This window comes from Arvicola amphibius, chromosome 3 (genome assembly GCF_903992535.2).
Source record: "Arvicola amphibius chromosome 3, mArvAmp1.2, whole genome shotgun sequence".
Classification (NCBI taxonomy): domain Eukaryota; kingdom Metazoa; phylum Chordata; class Mammalia; order Rodentia; family Cricetidae; genus Arvicola; species Arvicola amphibius.
This window is the reverse complement of record NC_052049.1, coordinates 85,974,227-85,993,062: the sequence shown is the minus strand read 5'-3', so window position 1 is coordinate 85,993,062 and position 18,836 is coordinate 85,974,227. Positions and strand designations below refer to the sequence as shown.

At 39.4% G+C, this 18,836-nt stretch overlaps 1 pseudogene; it reads right to left on the bottom strand.

Moving 5' to 3' along the window:
• Positions 1-13,352: 13,352 nt before the first annotated feature.
• Positions 13,353-13,875, bottom strand: LOC119810676 (annotated as a pseudogene).
• Between the last annotated feature and the right edge of the window lie 4,961 nt (positions 13,876-18,836).

Here is an 18,836-nt window from a genome sequence, read left to right as displayed (position 1 = left end):
TATTGTCAGGTGGAGGTTCTATGGTGATATGCAAGAAATTCATCAGTATGGCTATAGGAACTGGCCTTTTAAGGCTCCCTCTCCTCGGCTGCCCAAGGAACTAACTGGGGGCGTCTCCCTGGAAACCTGGGAACCCCTCTAGGGTCAAGTCTCTTGACAACCCTCAGGTAGCTCCTTAAATTAAGATATATGCTTCCCTGCTCCCATATCCACCCTTCCTATATCCCAAGCACCCCATTCCTCCGAGCTCCCCCCGTTCTCCCCTTCACACTTTTCTCTCCCCATCTTCCCTTGGCCCAGTCTTGCCCAACCCTCAAGTTCCCAATTTTGCCTGGCGATCGTGTCTACTTCCAATATTCAGGAGGATTACTATATCTTTTTTTGGGAGTTCACCTTCTTATTATCTTCTCAAGGATCCCAAATTTATAGGCTCGATGTCCTTTAATTATGGCTAGAAACCGATTATGAGTGAGTACATCCCATGTTAATCTTTTTGGGTCTGGGTTACCTCACTCAGAATAGTGTTTTCTATTTCCATCCATTTGCCTGCAAAATTCAAGATGTCATTGTTTTTTACCACTGAGTAGTATTCTAGCATGTATATATTCCACAGTTTCTTCATCCATTCTTCCACTGAAGGGCATCTAGGTTGTTTCCAGGATCTGGCTATTACAAATAATGCTGCTATGAACATAGATGAGCATATGCTTTTGTAGTATGATTGGGCATCTCTTGGGCAGATTCCCAATAGTGGAATTGCTGGGTCCTGGGGTAGTTTGATCTCGAATTTCCTGAGAAACCACCACACTGCTTTCCAAAGTGGTTGCACAAGTGTGCATTCCCACCAGCAATGGATGTGTGTACCCCTTACCCCACAACCTCTCCAGCAAAGGTTATTATTGGTGTTTTGGATTTTAGCCAATCTGACAGGTGTAAGATGATATCTCAAAGTTGTTTTGATTTGCATTTCCCTGATAGCTAGGGAGGTTGAGCATGCCCTTAAGTGTATTTGGCCATTCGAACTTCTTCTGTTGAGAATTCTCTGTTCAGTTCAGCGCCCCATTTTTTAATTGGGTTAATTGGCATTTTACCGTCTAGTCTCTTGAGTTCCTTATATATTTTAGAGATAAGACCTTTGTCAGTTGCAGGGTTGGTGAAGATCTTTTCCCAGTCAGTAGGCTGCCTTTTTGTCTTAGTGACAATGTCCTTTGCTTTACAGAAGCTGCTTTGTTTCAGGAGGTCCCATTTATTCAATGTTGCCCTTAAAGTCTGTGCAGCTGGGGTTATGCGTAGGAAATGGTTCCCTGTGCCCATTTGTTGTAGAGTACTTCCCACTTTCTCCTCTATCAAGCTCAATGTGTTCAAATTAATATTGAGGTCTTTAATCCATTTGGACTTGAGTTTTGTGCATGGTGATAGCTATGGATCTACTTTCATTCTTCTACAGGTTGACATCCAGTTATGCCAGCACCATTTGTTGAAGATGCCCTCTTTCTTCCATTGTGTACTTTTGGCTCCTTTATCAAAAATCAGGTGTTCATAGGTTTGTGGTTTAAGATCCGGGTCTTCTATACGATTCCATTGGTCAACTTCTCTGTTTTTATGCCAATACCAAGCTGTTTTCAATACTGTAGCTTTGTAATAGAGTTTGAAGTCAGGGATGGTAATGCCTCCAGAAGAACCTTTATTGTATAAGATTTTTTTGGCTATCCTGGGTTTCTTGTTTTTCCATATAAAGTTGATTATTGTCCTCTCGATCTCTGTGAAGAATTTTAATGGGACCTTGATTGGGATTGCATTGAATCTATAGATTGCTTTTGGTAGAATTGCCATTTTTACTATGTTGATCCTCCCAATCCACGAGCAGGGGAGATCCTTCCATTTTCTGGTATCCTCTTCAATTTCTTTCTTCAAAGACTTAAAGTTCTTGTCAAATAAATCCTTCACTTCCTTGGTTAGAGATACTCCCAGATATCTTATGCTATTTGTGGCTATTGTGAAAGGTGATACTTCTCTGATTTCCCTCTCTGCTTCCTTATCCTTTGTGTATAGGAGGGCGACTGATTTTTTGGAGTTGATCTTGTAACCTGCCACGTTACTGAAGGAGTTTACCAGCTGTAGCAGTTCTTTGGTGGAGTTTTTGGGGTCGCTTATGTATACTATCATATCATCTGCAAATAATGAAAGTTTAACTTCTTCCTTTCCAAATTGAATCCCCTTGATTCCCTTATGTTGTCTTATTGCTATTGCTAGAACTTCAAGCACTATATTGAAGAGATAAGGAGAGAGTGAACAGCCTTGTCGTGTTCCTGAATTTAGTGGGATAGCCTTGAGTTTCTCTCCGTTTAATTTGATGTTAGCTGTCGGCTTGCTGTAAATAGCTTTTATTATATTTAGGAATGACCCTTGTATCCCTAATCTCTCCAAAACTTTTATTATAAAAGGGTGCTGAATTTTGTCAAATGCTTTTTCAGCATCTAATGAGATGACCATATGGTTTTTTTCCTTCAGTTTATTTATATGATGGATTACATTGATAGATTTTCGTATGTTGAACCAGCCCTGCATCTCTGGGATGAAGCCTACTTGATCGTAATGGATAATTTTTCTAATGTGTTCTTGGATTCGGTTTGCCAGTATTTTATTGAGAATTTTTGCGTCAATGTTCATGAGTGAGATTGGCCTATAATTCTCTTTCTTGGTGGAGTCTTTGTGTGGTTTATGTATCAGGGTAACTGTAGCTTCATAGAAGGAATTTTGCAGTGACTCTTGTGTTTCTATATTATGAAATACCTTAAGGAGTATAGGTATTAGGTCTTCTTGGAAGTTCTGGTAGAATTCCGCATTGAAACCATCTGGTCCTGGGCTCTTTTTGGTAGGGAGGTTTCTGATAACAGTTTCTAATTCTTCGCGACTAACAGGACGATTTAGAGCATTTACCTGGTCCTGGTTTAACTTTGGTATATGGTATTTATCTAAAAAACTGTCCATTTCTTTTACATTTTCCAATTTTGTGGCATACAGGCTTTTGTAGTAAGATCTAATGATTCTCTGAATTCCTCTGTGTCTGTGGTTATGTCCCCCTTTTCATTTCTGATCTTAATAATTTGTGTGTTCTCCCTCTGCCGTTTGATTAGTTTGGCTAAGGGTTTGTCAATCTTGTTGATTTTCTCCAAGAACCAGCTTCTTGTTTCATTGATTCTTTGGATTGTTTTCTGTGTTTCTATTTTGTTGATTTCTGCCCTCAGTTTGATTATTTCCAGTCTTCTACTTCTCCTAGGTGAGTCTGCTTCTTTTTTTTCCAGAGATTTCAGGTGTGCTGTTAAGTCACCAATGAGTGCTTTCTCCATTTTCTTTAAGTGGGCACTTAGTGCTATGAACTTTCCTCTTAGCAGTGATTTCATTGTGTCCCATAGGTTTGAGTATGTTGTGTCTTTGTTTTCATTAAATTCAAGAAAGACTTTAATTTCTTTCTTTATTTCTTCCTTGACCCAGGTGTGGGTCAGTAGTTGACTGTTCAGTATCCAAGAGATTGTGGGCTTTCTGGGGGTAGCATTGTTGTTGAATTCTAATTTTAATCCATGGTGATCCGATAAGACACAGGTGGTTACTAATATTTTTTTGTAACTGTGGAAGTTTGCTTTGTTACCAAGTATATGGTCAATTTTCGAAAAGGTTCCATGAGCCACAGAGAAGAAGGTATATTCTTTCCTATTTGGGTGGAATGTTCTATAGATGTCTGTTAAGTCCATTTGGTTCATTACCTCCATTAAGTCTTTCAATTCTCTGTTAGGTTTCTGTCTGATTGACTTGTCCATTGGTGAGAGAGAAGTGTTGAAGTCTCCAACTATTAGTGTGTGTGGTTTGATGGCTGCCTTGAGTTCTAGAAGTGTTTCTTTTACATAAGTGGGAGCTTTTATATTAGGGGCATAGATATTCAGGATTGAGACTTCATTCTGATGGATTTTTCCTGTTATGAGTATAAAGTGTCCCTTTCCATCTCTTCTGATTGATTTTAGTTTGAAGTCAACTTTGTTGGAAATTAGTATGGCCACACCCGCTTGTTTCTTAGGGCCATTTGCTTGATAAACCTTTTCCCAACCCTTTACTCTGAGTAGGTGTCTGTCTTTGTGGTTGAGGTGTGTTTCTTGTAAACAGCAAAATGTTGGATTCTGTTTTCGTATCCAGTCTCTTAGCTTGTGCCTTTTTATAGGTGAATTGAGTCCATTGATATTAAGTGATATTAATGACCAGTGGTTGTTAACTTCAGTCATTTTTAGTAGTAGAGTTTGTGTGTTTCCCTTCTTCTAGTTGTGCTGGTGAAGGGTCGCTAGATGCCTGAGTTATTGTGGGCGTTGTTGGACTCCTTGGTTTGTGATTTTCCTTCTATTACTTTCTGCAAGGCTGGATTTGTGGCTGCGTATTGTTTAAATCTGTTTTTGTCCTGGAATATCTTGTTTTCTCCATCAATGGTGAATGCAAGCTTTGCTGGGTATAGTAGTCTAGGCTTGCATCCGTGTTCCCTTAGTGTCTGTAGCACATCTATCCAAGCTCTTCTGGCTTTCATGGTTTCCATTGAGAAATCAGGTGTAATTCTGACAGGTTTCCCTTTATATGTTATTTGACCTTTTTCCTTTGCAGCTCTTAATATCTGTTCTTTATTCTGTATGTTTTGTGTTTTGATTATTATATGGTGTGGGGATGCTTTCTTTTGATCCAGTCTATTTGGTGTTCTGTAGGCTTCTTGTACCTTCATAGGAACCTCCTTCTTTAGGTTGGGGAAGTTTTCTTCTATAATTTTGTTGAATATGTTTTCTGGGCCTTTGAGTTGTAATTCTTCTCCTTCTTCTACCCCAATTATTCTTAGGTTTGGTCTTTTCATGGTGTCCCAGATTTCCTGAATGTTTTGTGTTAAGAATTTGTTAGATTTGTTTAGTTCTTTAATCTGTGAGTTTATTTCCTCTATAGTATCTTCAGAGTCCGAGATTCTTTCTTCCATCTCTTGTATTCGGTTGGAAATACTTGTCTCTGAAGTTTCTGTTCGTTTACTCAGAGTTTCCATTTCCAGTCGTCCCTCAGATTGTGTTTTCTTCAATACCTCCATTTCATTTATCAGGTCTTGTACTGTTTCCCTTACCTGTTTGATTGCTTTTTCTTGTTTTTCTTGTTTTTCTTGGGTATCTTTGAGAGATTTATTTATTTTGTCTACCTTTTTGTTTGTCAACTCCATTTCTTTATGGCAATTTTTTATCTCCTGTTTAAGGTCCTCTATTATTTTCATAAAGTACAGTTTAAGGTCGGATTCTTCTATATCTTCTGGGGTAGGGTTTCAATTCTTGTTGTTTCGGGATGTCTGGATTGTGGTGATGTCATGTTGCCTTTCATGTTGTTGGAGGAGCTCCTGCATTGGCGCCTGCCCATCTCTTCCTTCAAAAGGAGCCCGGAGGCGTTTGGTGTCCTAGACCAATCTTTGCTGTGACTGAAACTGGTTGGATCTCCCCAGTGTCAGAGGAGGACCTATTCCTTGCGTCACAATCTGAAGAAGCCCGCACTCCCTTGCAGGAATCCCCAGACCTGCCTGGAGGCCAGAGTCTGATTCCTCTGGGTGGATGGCCTTAGAACAGGAGCAGGACACCAGTTCAGGTGGAACTGAACTGGTGGAATACCACACAGCGAACCTGGCAGCACAATCTGAAGGAGCCCGCACCCCTCCGCAGGAATCCTCAGACCTGCCTGGAGGCCAGAGTCTGACCCCTTTGGGTGGATGGCCTTAGAACTGGAGCAGGACACCTGAGAACAACTAAGAAAATATCACTGGTGCTACTGTGTTGAGAGGTCAGCGAGGTATGAAAGTGCATCTCCAGAAGTCGTCATCAGGACTGCAGTGTCCCAAAGAATGATGGATCCTCTGGCAGACTGTCAGGTCCCCTTACAGGCCAAGCAGCTCTCAGACAAAGGCCTACCCTGCCCCAGGCAGGCCAATGTAGGAGGGGACCTCCCACGGGCCTGGGTGCACTCAATTCCAGGTCCCCAGAGCCCAAACAGGCTGAGCTGTGGGATTTTGTGGCCCCAAAGACGGGAGGATGAGCCACCCCCTTTTTTTAACCAAAAGCTATATTCAAAATGATTGTCTGATATGTTTAGGAGTGTCTAGAATAAGTATTTCCTTTTAAGAAGATGGACAGCAAGGCTTCTTGAGAAAACCTAGTGTCAGAACTTAAGAGCAAAAACTGCAGATGATCTCCAGGCAGGCATAGTTTTTTTTTTTTTTCAAATTCCAACACTAATAAGTAATTTTGTGTGGTACATATGTTTTGTGTGAGTTTTACAGGGGAGGACACAAATAAATGCACTGATGACAGACCAAAGTAAAGATCCTGCCAAAATCCCACTTTGTGAGCCAACGAGCTAGTTTATTAAGAGGGTCACAGAATGTGGATGAGGAGTTACTTCCAGAAGCACAGATGACTCATAGGCAGTGTGTGACAGTGCCGTGTAAGAGACAGCTCGTGAAAGCGGCATCCTAGGAGCTCCCTGCACTGCTTGTAGTGTTCTTGACAGGTTGGAGAGTGTTTTTTCTCCACAGCAACTACGTCTTCCTGTTTATACAACCTTGGGGAGTAGAGCCTGTCAAACTTGTAAATTTCAGCTTTATGGGATTTTAGAGGTTTGTTAGCTTCATGAGTCTTATGAACCTCAACTCCCTTACTTAGGACAAGTTTCAGTTCAGAGGAATTTTATCAGAAACAGTGTCTTCAGGCACTTGACTTTGTTTTCTGTTTTCTAAGTTGTTGGGTAAAGGCAGGAATATCACATTCCATTGTCACACTTAGAAAGCATATATATTGCCTCCTATAATTGAAAACAGAATACTCAAATGGAACTCAGGCAGGTTTATGTGCTTCCCTAACAATAAATTTTCAGTCAACATTAAATATGAATTGACCAAAAATATCTGACTGTAAGTGACTTGAGATTGGTGCTTCATAGATAATATCTCCCTCTACTCTCCATTGAGGATTTAACTCAGCTCCACCAGGTGACATTTGTTTGTAAAAATATTGTGCAAATGATAAAAAGATAAAATGATATTGGCAGAAGTAAAATAAATAATAAAACAACAAGTGCCTGAGTTCTTTGCCTGGGATGAATGGTTCTTGGGTTTCTCCCCCTGATGTTTTCCCAAGGTGTTAGTTCCTCAACTACTTCAGAGGCATAGCTTCAATAGTGTGTGAATGTGACATTCTTTGCCTCCAAATATTGCATTGATTCATGAGACTTCACTCATACATGGCTTCCCAGGGTAAATACCTTCTTTTTTTTTTTTTTTGGTTTTTCGAGACAGGGTTTCTCTGTGGCTTTGGAGCCTGTCCTGGAACTAGCTCTTGTAGACCCGGCTCCAGGCTGGTCTCGAACTCACAGAGATCTGCCTGCCTCTGCCTCCCGAGTGCTGGGATTAAAGGCGTGCGCCACCACCGCCCGGCTGGTAAAATACCTTCTGATTAAGAAAATAGTCAATAAATATGTTCCCTGATATTTGCAGATGCATAGCTATCCTTGTGGTGTAGTCATAGAGAATCATATGTTTCATAAATGCATTATGCTAGATATCAACACATCTCAAAACCTGGAAATTGACTGGTTATGTACTTTCTCCTAGAGAATAGGAACTAAGTAAAAAAGACAAATTCTGACTATGAGATATCTGCATATAAATTGTTAAATATACGATTAAAAGGCAAGGTGGAAAAGGCAGATCTCCATATCCTCATCAGAGACATTCCTTTTATCAATGGAATAAAATAAAACAAAGAAGCAACAAAACGATGCAATATTTTTGAAATTAGTCCACAGTAACAGGTTGAAAAGGAAAAAATGGTGCAATTACTGGGTCTTACCATAAACATCGAAAATTTCAGTTGGCCGGGCGGTGGTGGCACACGCCTTTAATCCCAGCACTCGGGAGGCAGAGGCAGGCGGATCTCTGTGAGTTCGAGGCCAGCCTGGTCTACAAGAGCTAGGTCCAGGACAGGCTCTAAAAAAGCTGCAGAGAAACCCTGTCTCGAAAAACCAAAAAAAAAAAAAAAAGAAAAGAAAATTTCAGTTGCTTCAATATACATATTCCTAAATGTGTGCAAATATGCGATGAAGAGGTGCTTTCCTTCCATCCCAACATTATTACAAATATAAATTACTGTCTTTACAGACAATAATCATTTGATGGCTAAATTAATTTCCAACTGAAAATGACCCACTGTCCCCACACTCATCATAACAGTTCGGCCAGGCCAACCACAGTTCACAGATGGAGCTGCAACTGCCAAAGAATCGAGTCAAGCTCCAGGTATGCTCTTAGTTTCTTGGTAGATTAACGCCAAACTTGTTCATTTGTATTTTGTCATTATTCAGAAGAAACAGTAAAGAATGTTTATTTAAAATTCTTTTTGGGGTCCAAATACTGTCTTATATTTTTGGTTGTGAGCCCAGCCCTTAACGGCTGAGCCATCCCTCCAGGTCCCAAATATTTTCTTGTAAGAGAAAGAAAACCATTTACCTAAGAAGAGACAGGAAGTAATTCCATATCAAACACATATTTTAATAATAAGAGTTAAACGGATGGTGGAGTAAGTTGATGTACCTGGTGGGAATGATCTAAAATAGAAACAATCAGTTGCAGCAAGGTAATATGTGAACAATAGGAAACCAAACTTGAGGTTAAGGGAAGAGGACATGTTGGTAGGAATTATCAATAAGGATAAAGAGGCTGCTGTAGTGATATTTCATTTGTATTTTAATAAATAAAGTTTGCCTGTAGATCAAAGAGTAAAGCAGCCTTACTGGTCAGCCTTAGAGACCAGGCAGTAGTGACACACACATTTAATCCCAGTAGCCATACTAGTGTGTTATATAAACCAGGCAGTAACGGTTAACACCTTTAATCCTAGCTCTAAAGAGGTACATAAGATGGGAGGAGACAGCTCTCAGCAAGCCTCACTATGAGATTCCTGGAGGCAGGATTGCCATATTAGATTGAGGTAGAGGTTAGAGCCAGTGACTGGCTATTTTGCATTTCTGACCCTAAAATCTATCTCTAGGATTTTATTAATCATGCTACTGGCTGCAGAGAGTGAAGACAGAACTCTGAAGGAGAGTCCTTGTAACTGGGCTCACTGCTGCTTTTCTCTTCCAATGTTGCCATGATCTAATTCCTGCTCTCCAGTCTCACCATGGCATCTCATCGCAGAGTATCCCAAGTCTCTTGACAATGCATGCTTTTCAGGTTAAAAATAACAGTAGAGAAAGATGAAAGGGATAATAGTATTATTATAATTGATATTTTCATGTAGGCTTATTCTCTGACATATTATTTTGACTGCTTCTAATTTACAGAAGACCATGCTGACATGGGCTGAGCTTTACTAACTTCTCCAAGGTCTCATAGCTACTGTTGAAGCACCAGGACTCTGAACTGAAATTTCTTGTCCATTATCTCCTCCTCAGCCTCTCCTTAATCCCTCTTAAACTAGTCTGTTCTCTGTTGTAACTACATCTCAAAAGCTCAAATGATTTTTAAGCATTATGACCCAAAAGCCCTCCTCAACTTTCTGTTTTTGTAATCTGAGTCCTGCTTACCCCTCCCTACAGTTTTCATACTTTTCTTTTAAGAAATTTCCTGAGCCATTAGGAGTCCTTCTCAATATTTGAAGCATGCTCATCTCCCGCAAGACATTCTTACATAGATTTGCTTGTGGGCGCTCATCTGCTGAATGAAGCGGTCTCCACATCACTGCAAACTTGAGGCTCTAAACTGATGCACATGTATCTTGCTCTTCATGTTTACTGCTGGTACTCCCACCTCAACTGCTATTGCCCCCATCGCAAGAGCAAGGGGAGACACCTTCACATCGATTTGGTCCCAGAGTCTTTGCTGTTCCTGCTAAATTCTGTGTTATTGAGAATAGCTAATGTCAACATGAAAGTGAGAGGTGTCACTACACAGTGAAACACACTATCCGTGTGTGCTTGTGAGACAGTGAGGCTGACACACACAACCACAAGGAGAACTCCTCTCAACAAGGCGGAAGGAACAGACCAAATCAGAGTTCATCCTCCAACCTCTATGTACATGTATGAACAGGCATTGACATTCCTACATGTACACACACACACACACACACACACACACACAGAGAGAGAGAGAGAGAGAGAGAGAGAGAGAGAGAGAGAGAGAGATAATTTCTAAATTTAAGTCAATTGATATTTTAAGCTAATAAAGACTAGGGGACACCTTGTCATTCCTCATGTGCTCCGAGTAGAATGGACAGTAATGTGACCCTTTATACCAATCCACCATGAGTTGTTAGTTATTAAGAAAGGTTTAATCTTCTCAATTAATGCATTCTTAATTATTCATTAATTCTTAAGAAGTTAAATCTTAATTTAAGATTAAGATTGCTCTTAATGAATAAATCTCAAGCTCACATAACCAGGTAAAAGGTGCTCCTCCAAACTGATTCTCTAGTATCCTTCCCTTTAGACTCAGAGAACAAGAAACAACTGTGTGAAAATACAGGGCTCTCTGACTTTCTCAGCAGCCTCAATCTGAGGGTTTTCTTCTTTCATTTAGAACTGAAGCCCTCAACACACTCCCAGAGTTATTATGTGGTCATGAATGCTGAGCTGATCTGTGACCTGATACAGATGGCCTTCATTCCCATGGCTGTTACTGGGAGTGTCTGAAGCACTGTATATTCCATCACCCTTGGTCTTCATAAGAGCAATGAACAGAAACCTTACTGAGCTTGTTGAGGAGGAAAAAGACAAAAAACAAATGTCTGCTATTTTAGCTAAGTGGTGGTGGAGCGCACTTTTAACCCCAGAACTGAGTAAGCAGAGACAAGCAAATCTCCAGCTACAGAACAGCCAGGGCTACACACACATTTCATGTCTCGAAAAAACAAAAGCAAAACAAAAATCTGCTATTTTAAGTTCAATGAGCTAGAGATCAGTTGTTAGCTCAGTATTATTTTACCTTTTTTAAGAGAGACTTGTTAATATTCAGTTAATATCTTTATTATTGCATAAGCTCAAAATAAATATTAAAAGTAAATAGTTATGTAACCATGGGCAAGGAATTTCCTTACCCATTAGTTCTTACCTATGAAATCAAAAGATACAGTTAAATTTCTTCCAAGGTAGCATAATCGTAAATTTAGAAGAGAAAAATAATCTATTAATCATCATGAATAAACTTTAAGTCACGTGGTTTAAGTCTCTGTTTAATGTCCTCTTTTGAAGATTTCCTGATACACAATAGAACAAGAGTTAATATATTCAGGAGGGTCACTGACTGGAGAAACTATCTCCACATTTCACTAAAATGTAAAGTGTCATTCCCATGGGCATTTATGGAGATATTATGCAGCTTTCTTTTAGTATGTTTGTTTAGTTAAAATTTGTTTCAATATTAGAACAAGGTTGGATTTATAAAATTAGAGTCCATTTCCTTTTTCTATTTGCTACAATAGTTTGTATGTAATTAAAAAAATTTAAAGATATTTAGATGAACCATCTGCACATGGAAATAAATTATTAGAATATTTTATCTCATCCTTCTTCAGTGGGTTTTGGTAACTATAGGCTCTCAAGGAATTTGTTCATTTATAAACCTTTAAAGTATTTCCTACAATCTTATTAGTCCTCTTTTTAGAGTAATGTCTCATTGTTCATTCCTAATATTGATTATTTCTGACATTATCCCGATCATCTACATAAAATACATTTAATTAATGTGTCTTAGTTATGGTGTCCTTTTGCTGCAAGAAAACACCATGACCAAAAAGTGAGTGAGGACAAAAGGGCTTCTTCAGCTTACACTTCCACGGTGATGTTCAGATCAGAAAGTCAGGACAGAAACTGAAGCGTGGCTGGAACCTGGAGGCAGGAGCTGATGCAGAGGCTATGCAGAGGTGCTGCTTATTCGCATCCTTCCCCTGGCTTACTCAGTCTGCTTTCTTATTGAACCTAGAACTATGATCCCATGGATGGTATCACCTACCATACATAGGCTGTACCCTCCCCCACTGACCATTAACTGAGAAAATTCCTTACATCTAGATCTCATGGGGACATTTATTTCCTCAACTGAAGCTCCTTCCTTTCCTCTCTGATGTCTCTAACTTGTATCAAGTTGACCCATAAAACCAGCCAGTACATAATACCAGCATGGTTTTTGTTAAAAATATAATAATTACCTTGGCTGTTTCTTTTTTTATTTTGTTACTTCATTTTCCTTTCAATTATTCTTTTCCAAGTTTTTCAAGGTAACGCTTAAGTTACTGAATCAAAATATTACTTCTATTTTCTAATTAAGATTATGGCTCTGCATCTATGATATTTTTAATAGTTTGGTTTCTATCTGATTATGAAAGTCTAGTGCTAAATGTGATTTACTTACAAATCAAAATCTTGGCATCTTACCTCAAATTGTGGTCAAAAGGAAATTGAAAGTCAGGTTGCTCCTTCCTTTCTGAACAGAGTAAGAAGAGAGAATGGGAAAGAGCCTAACGCCTTTTAAGAGGTGTGGTGTGGAGCACTAAATATAAGATTATTTCTGGCCCCATTGCTCCTCAAGTCTAGACAATAATCCACAACAAATTTGCTAATGTGACCAGTCCTGTCCACCTCCCCTTTCCCTGGCCTTCCCTACACTGCATTCTTCTGCTAGCTCTTCACCCTTCTAAAGTGATTTTAGATTTTAACATGTTTGAGAATAGCCACTAATTTAAATATCTTAAAATTTAAAGCACACACATTAGACTTAGGCCTATAGCATTTATAGCAAAGGGTCATCTAATCTTCTTTGAACAAAGTTCTAAACAAGGGAAGGTCTAGTATAGTAGCCAACAGTCATTGGTGATGGTGAGTGTCACACAATCACCCACTCATTCAGTCACTCGTGTCTGTCAACACATGAACGTGCTAATAAAGTTGGGAAATAGATGTCTCTGTCAAAATATTAAGTCAAGTTCAGAGAGGCCTACCAATAATCAAAGGAAAAGTCCTCCATAGAACCTAAGCACACAGTTTGCAAGGAAGTTGAGACAGAAAATTTAATTTTCTCTATGGTTTTCTTCTATATTTTTAAGTGAATTAAAATGTGCTTTATTTTTAGACAACCTACAAGTTATGTTCTTTTTTCTTTTTAAAAAAAGAACAATGTCTCCACTCAAAAAAAAAATGTTGTCAAAATAAATGCCCAAAGTGGCTTCAGTCCCATTTGTCCTCAGTCCTGGTGATGTGTGGATGGTAAGTAGCAGTCAATCATGGTGACCAGTGATGGTTTCAACTTGTTAATGTATTTCCATCCCTAAGCTATCCTTAAAGAAAATCATGAAAGGAGTCACACCATCTTCATGGTTGTCTAGGAGAGCAACCATGCCATCAGAATTCTTGTTTTCACCAATAAAACCTGGGAGTTATTGAAAATTAGCAAGGGTGCGCTTGATTTGCTCTGCTGCAGCCCCAGCCATAAAAGACTTTACTCTTTCTGGTTTCCGTTCTTCACATTTGCTTTTGAGCGATTTCATGTATTCTAAGATATACTTTTTGTAGGCTTCTTTTGTGAAGCTGGCTTCTTTTAAGTGGTGGCTCATGACATTATCAGCAAAGGCAACTACAGTACTTTTAGTACCTTCACACTCTGGGCCTTCAGCAGAAGTATTTCCATCAATTGAACAAGTCATCGAAGTTACCCTCTGTTCTACTGACCACCTTGCCCTCCACCTCCAGGTCCAGCAAGTCCGTGATGTCCCTGATTGTGTAGATGTAGGAAAACATCTGGTCATGGCTGATAAGGTCACAGTAGAAGATCATGGTGGGACTAGCCTGAAGGCTCTGAGTGAATACAGGGTAGCCAGAGCAGCACTGGTGCAGGCAAAAAGGCTGACTGGGGCCCTCCCCATCCTCCTAGGGAGGGCACGTTCCTCTATGTCATCACCAGCTTCCCTCTGTGAGTTTTTATTGGGTCATGGGAATGTTCTTATTTATTAATACATAAGGGAAGTAAATAAGAATAAAATGACTACACCAAAGAAGAGATTACTGCATGCTTTACAAAACACTTCACCGCCTGAAAAAACTAACATTGTCCCACATCTCTAGACTAAGGTAAGATAAGAATACCAATCATAAAGAGGCTTGATGAGATATTAAGTACTCTGTGGGATGAGTTGCTAGGGTTTCTTACGTGCAGCCACACTCTGATTATTAGATCTTTTTGGAAAGCATATATGAGCAACAAGTTCTTATAGATACATCAGGTCATCAAGGCTCTTGCCATTAAACATTCAAATCCTATAATTACCTTCTGTGCTGGTTTCATGCTTAGCCAACAGCTGTGTAATAATAGAGTCCCCTTGTCACTTGCACATGGAGAGCTCTGAGCAGCATGAGCTGGCACTGTTATCTATTCCCTGTGCAGTTCCAGTCATCTATGAAATGTAAGCCGGTCATTGTGATTGATTCACCAGCCTCCTGGTGAATCTCACAAATCTCACAAGCCACCATCCCAGAGGGCAACCAACCCTACATTAGTGCTACTGAAAAGCTTTTTGATTCAAATACTGTTGCCTCAATTTCTGAGTAGGAGGAATCCTTAAAAGAAAGCAAGTCGGAGGTTGCAGGTGATAGTCCCAGCTTTGAGTAGAACCTACCTGAAGACACTGCTCCCTGTGTTTGGCTCTGTTACCCTCCCCAGACTCTTGGCTGTCCTGGCAGCTTTCACCACCTTCAAGATTATAGAAAGTTAATCCGGGCGGTGGTGGCGCACGCCTTTAATCCCAGCACTCGGGAGGCAGAGGCAGGTGGATCTCTGTGAGTTCGAGACCATCCTGGTCTACAAGAGCTAGTTCCAGGACAGGCTCCAAAGCCACAGAGAAACCCTGTCTCGAAAAAACCAAAAAAAAAAAAAAAAACAAAGATTATAGAAAGTTTAAACAATGCTAGCGTTTCCTAGCCAATGGTGACTTTCACATTGTTCTTTATGAACTTTCACAGAATTTGAAAAATATATTTGTTTTAATTTTTGAGATTATACTATAATTATATAATTCCCCATTTAACCTCCCTTCCCCCAAACCCTCCAATAAACCCCTACTTGGTCTCTCTCCAACTCATGACCTGTTTTTTCATTAATTATCACATACCCTGAAAATTTCTATAGACTTTAATTGGCCAGGTTACACTTACAAAACCTGGAGAGGATTATATTTAGCTGATGCAACCTAAGCTATTACAAAGATGTTCTTATATTTGAAATCTTTAAAATACAGCTAAAACATGTTATCCCAGCTTACTGAATAAAATTTAACATTTCAGTACTAAGCAAATAAATTAGTAAGACACATTTTATGGTTGCTTCTAACAACTCTGAGTCTTATGAAAAACAGGTGAGTGAATACCTTTCCTAATTATCACACTCACATATATCAAATAATATTTCTGAAACATAATATAATGTTTATGGTACAAATGGTGTTATTTTTCTTTGTGTAATAGGTTTCATAAAGACATTTTAATTCAAGTATGTGACGTTGGCACTTCTTCTATCATATATACATGTATGTGTGTGTTCTGATTATTAGATAAAAGTACTATTATTAAATCTGATTGTATCTTACATTATGTAATATTATGCTTCATAGTTTTATCTATTTTACTAATAATGCAATTTCATTGTTTATGGCAGGCAAAAATTCCATTGAGTATATAGATCACATTTTCTTTATCCATTCATCTGTTGGCTGACATCTATGCTAATTCAATACCCTGGCTATTGTGAATAGAGTAGAAATAAAGAGAATGGCTTGAGTCTCTGTGGTATATCACTTTCTTCAACACACCAATGGTTTAGTAGCTCCAGAGAAACCTCAAGATATGAAACAGAAATTTTATTTTTATGTTAATTCATTACCCTCTTGTAAATGTGAGATGAGAGCTACTTCACTAGCATAAAAACTTACTTCAGTATAGATCTAACAAAAGAGTTGTAAATGGGAAGACTTCGGAGATGGGGAGAATAATGGAGAAGGAGAACACAGCACAGAGTGATAATAGAAGTGAGCAAGGACAGATGCTTAAGACAGACTTATCTACACCTTCTCAGAACCTCAAAGGCAGTCGAATGCCCAAGAAAAAAGGTACCCAGAGTGAGATGTCTCCAGCAATGTAGTGAAGCGTGACCTCAGGGTAAAATGTCACCTAAGGAAGATCAGGGCGTTCATGATAGGCAACTGCTGGCCACTGCAGAGGTAAAGTTTAAAGAAGATCAGTTTACACACAACTTTCTAGAATACCGAGGTGGCAGGAACTGTTGTTATGGGAAGTGTAACGGCATCATATTTTAAAGTGTGCATTGTAAGAATTATCCAAGCAATGTTTTATCCCATCGAAAGAAAAGGGAAAAAGAAAAGAAGGGAGAGAGTAAGGAAAGGTATAGGTAGGAAGGAGGGAAGGAGGGATGAAGAGAGGAAGGAAGAAGAGAGGGAAGAAAAAATATTAGGAAGAGCCTCATGAGACCTGTGATGAAACTAAGCCAGGACTGTATTTTTGTTTCTATCTGAAGTGACCCTAACTAAACTGAAAGCCTCCAGTGGTGTGTCTGTGATGCTAAGGACAGAAGGAAGACACACCATGAGAACAACATGCTCAGTGTGAATGTTAAAGATAGAGAAACTAGTGCAGAATTTTCTCCTCACTGTTTTTCATCTGCTGTGTCCATGCAGGTAGGAAAAACAGGAAAAATTAATATTTTTACATTGCTTGGTTTTGTGTTATTTTTACTATAACTACAAAAATCCAGAACTGGAAGATACAGTCATTTTGTATGAGAAGTAAACACATTCAATTTGCAGTATAAATGAACAAACAAAAAACAAAAAAAACTTGGAAGAATACAAATTCTCCCTGAAACCCTAAAGAAAATGCTGTCTATTCGCTCCAGGGAAGTAAGTAACTAGGTGTGATGATTAGGCAGTACAAGCCATCCCTGTGGATGGAAGAATCAGTATCTCTTTTAAGATGGGGTTAATGGTTAATTGAAACTCAAAGTAGCAATGACCCTTCCCTACACCTTATTCCAGCCTTAGGTCTCAGCCTGAGATTCTTTAGCATTTCTCTCTCTGTGTAGGGAACAGGGCACTCTGTCACTGTACTGTGCTTTCTGGTTTACTTAGAAATGAATCCAACAGATTACACATGGTTGTTTGCTGTGAAGGTGAGTCAAGAACCCTTGTCAATGCCCGAGGATTTATCCAGCACTTGCTGAAGACCTTTACCAACTAAGTCTTCCTTCTGTAAAATGATTTCCTAAAATTTCAGAAATATTTGTACTCTGTAGAATGTGGACTGAAATAAAGGGGAAGGAATGGGGAAGAATCAGCAAACAGAAAATTGGTGGCATATCAGAGTAGTATATTTTCATGAGAAAAAAAAACTGTGGCGAAAAAATAATACTTTCAATAATAAAAAGAAAAATAAAAGATACACAGGAACAAAAAAAAACCTCTTAAGCCAAGCACTGGCCCTTAGTCCCAGCACTCGGGAGGGAGAGAATAGAATAGCAGATCTGAGTTTGAGGCCAGCCTGGTCTACAGAATGAGTTCCAATAAAGAAATTCTGTCTCTAAAAGAAGAAGGGGGAGAAGGAGAAGGAGAAGACTTTAAATTGAAAATAAAGAAAACAAACTAAAAGCTGACAAAGTATGCAAGATACAAGTGCAGAAATCTGGAATGGAAGTTGATGAGAAAAGAAACTTAAGCTTCAACTAAAAAGCTTCCCTTGCAGCTGAGGAGAGGGAGCCTGAAAAGGCCAGTTCCTATAGCCATACTGATGAATTTCTTGCATATCACCATAGAACCTCCACCTGATGATAGATGAAGAAAATGACTGAGCCCCACATTGGAGCACCGGACTGAGCTCCCAAGGTCCTGATGAGGAGCAGAAGGAGAGAGAACATGAGAAAGAAAGTCAGGATTGTGAGGGGTGCATTCACCCATGTAGACGGTGGGACAGAACTAATGGGAGATCACCAACTCCAGTTGGAATGGGACTGATGGAACATGCGACCAAACCAGACTCTCAGAATGTGGCCGACGATGGAGGCTGACTGAGAAGCCAAGGACAAAGGCGCTGAGCTTTGACTCTTCTGCGTGGACAGGCTCTGTGGGAGCCTTCTCAGCTTGGTTGATCACCTTCCTGGACCTGGGGGGAGTTGGGAGGACCTTGGTCTTAACATAGAGTAGGGAACCCCGATGGCTCCTTGGCTTGAAGAGGGAGGGAGGGGGGGTATGGGTGGAGGGGAGGGGAGGGAAGGGGGAGGAAGAGGGGAGGAGATGGAAATTTTTAAATATAAAAAAATAAACCAAAAAAGCTTGCCTTTGCAACTGAAATAAGAATTTAAGTAATTTCTAAAGTATCTCTATTACTGAAATCTTTTTTTTCTAAACTGTTTATCTGATATGACTAATGAGACACATCACTGTCAAATTTCAGAATATGAATATAACACTAACACAGTTTGGAATCAACTCTTCAAAATCATGCATTCTACTAGAAATTACAATCTCACAGATCCTCTCAACTCAAAGATAGAAAGTTGAGACATAATAGAACATTGTCATCTTAATGTGCACTGATGGCAGAGTAGTTCAAACCCAAATGTAATGAATCTGGTAAGGTTCTGCCACTATTCACCCATATTGTGTGGCATGAGTTCACTGCACCCTCGGATCTGAGTACAAACAGATTCACTTTTCACTAGTCATACCAAACAACAC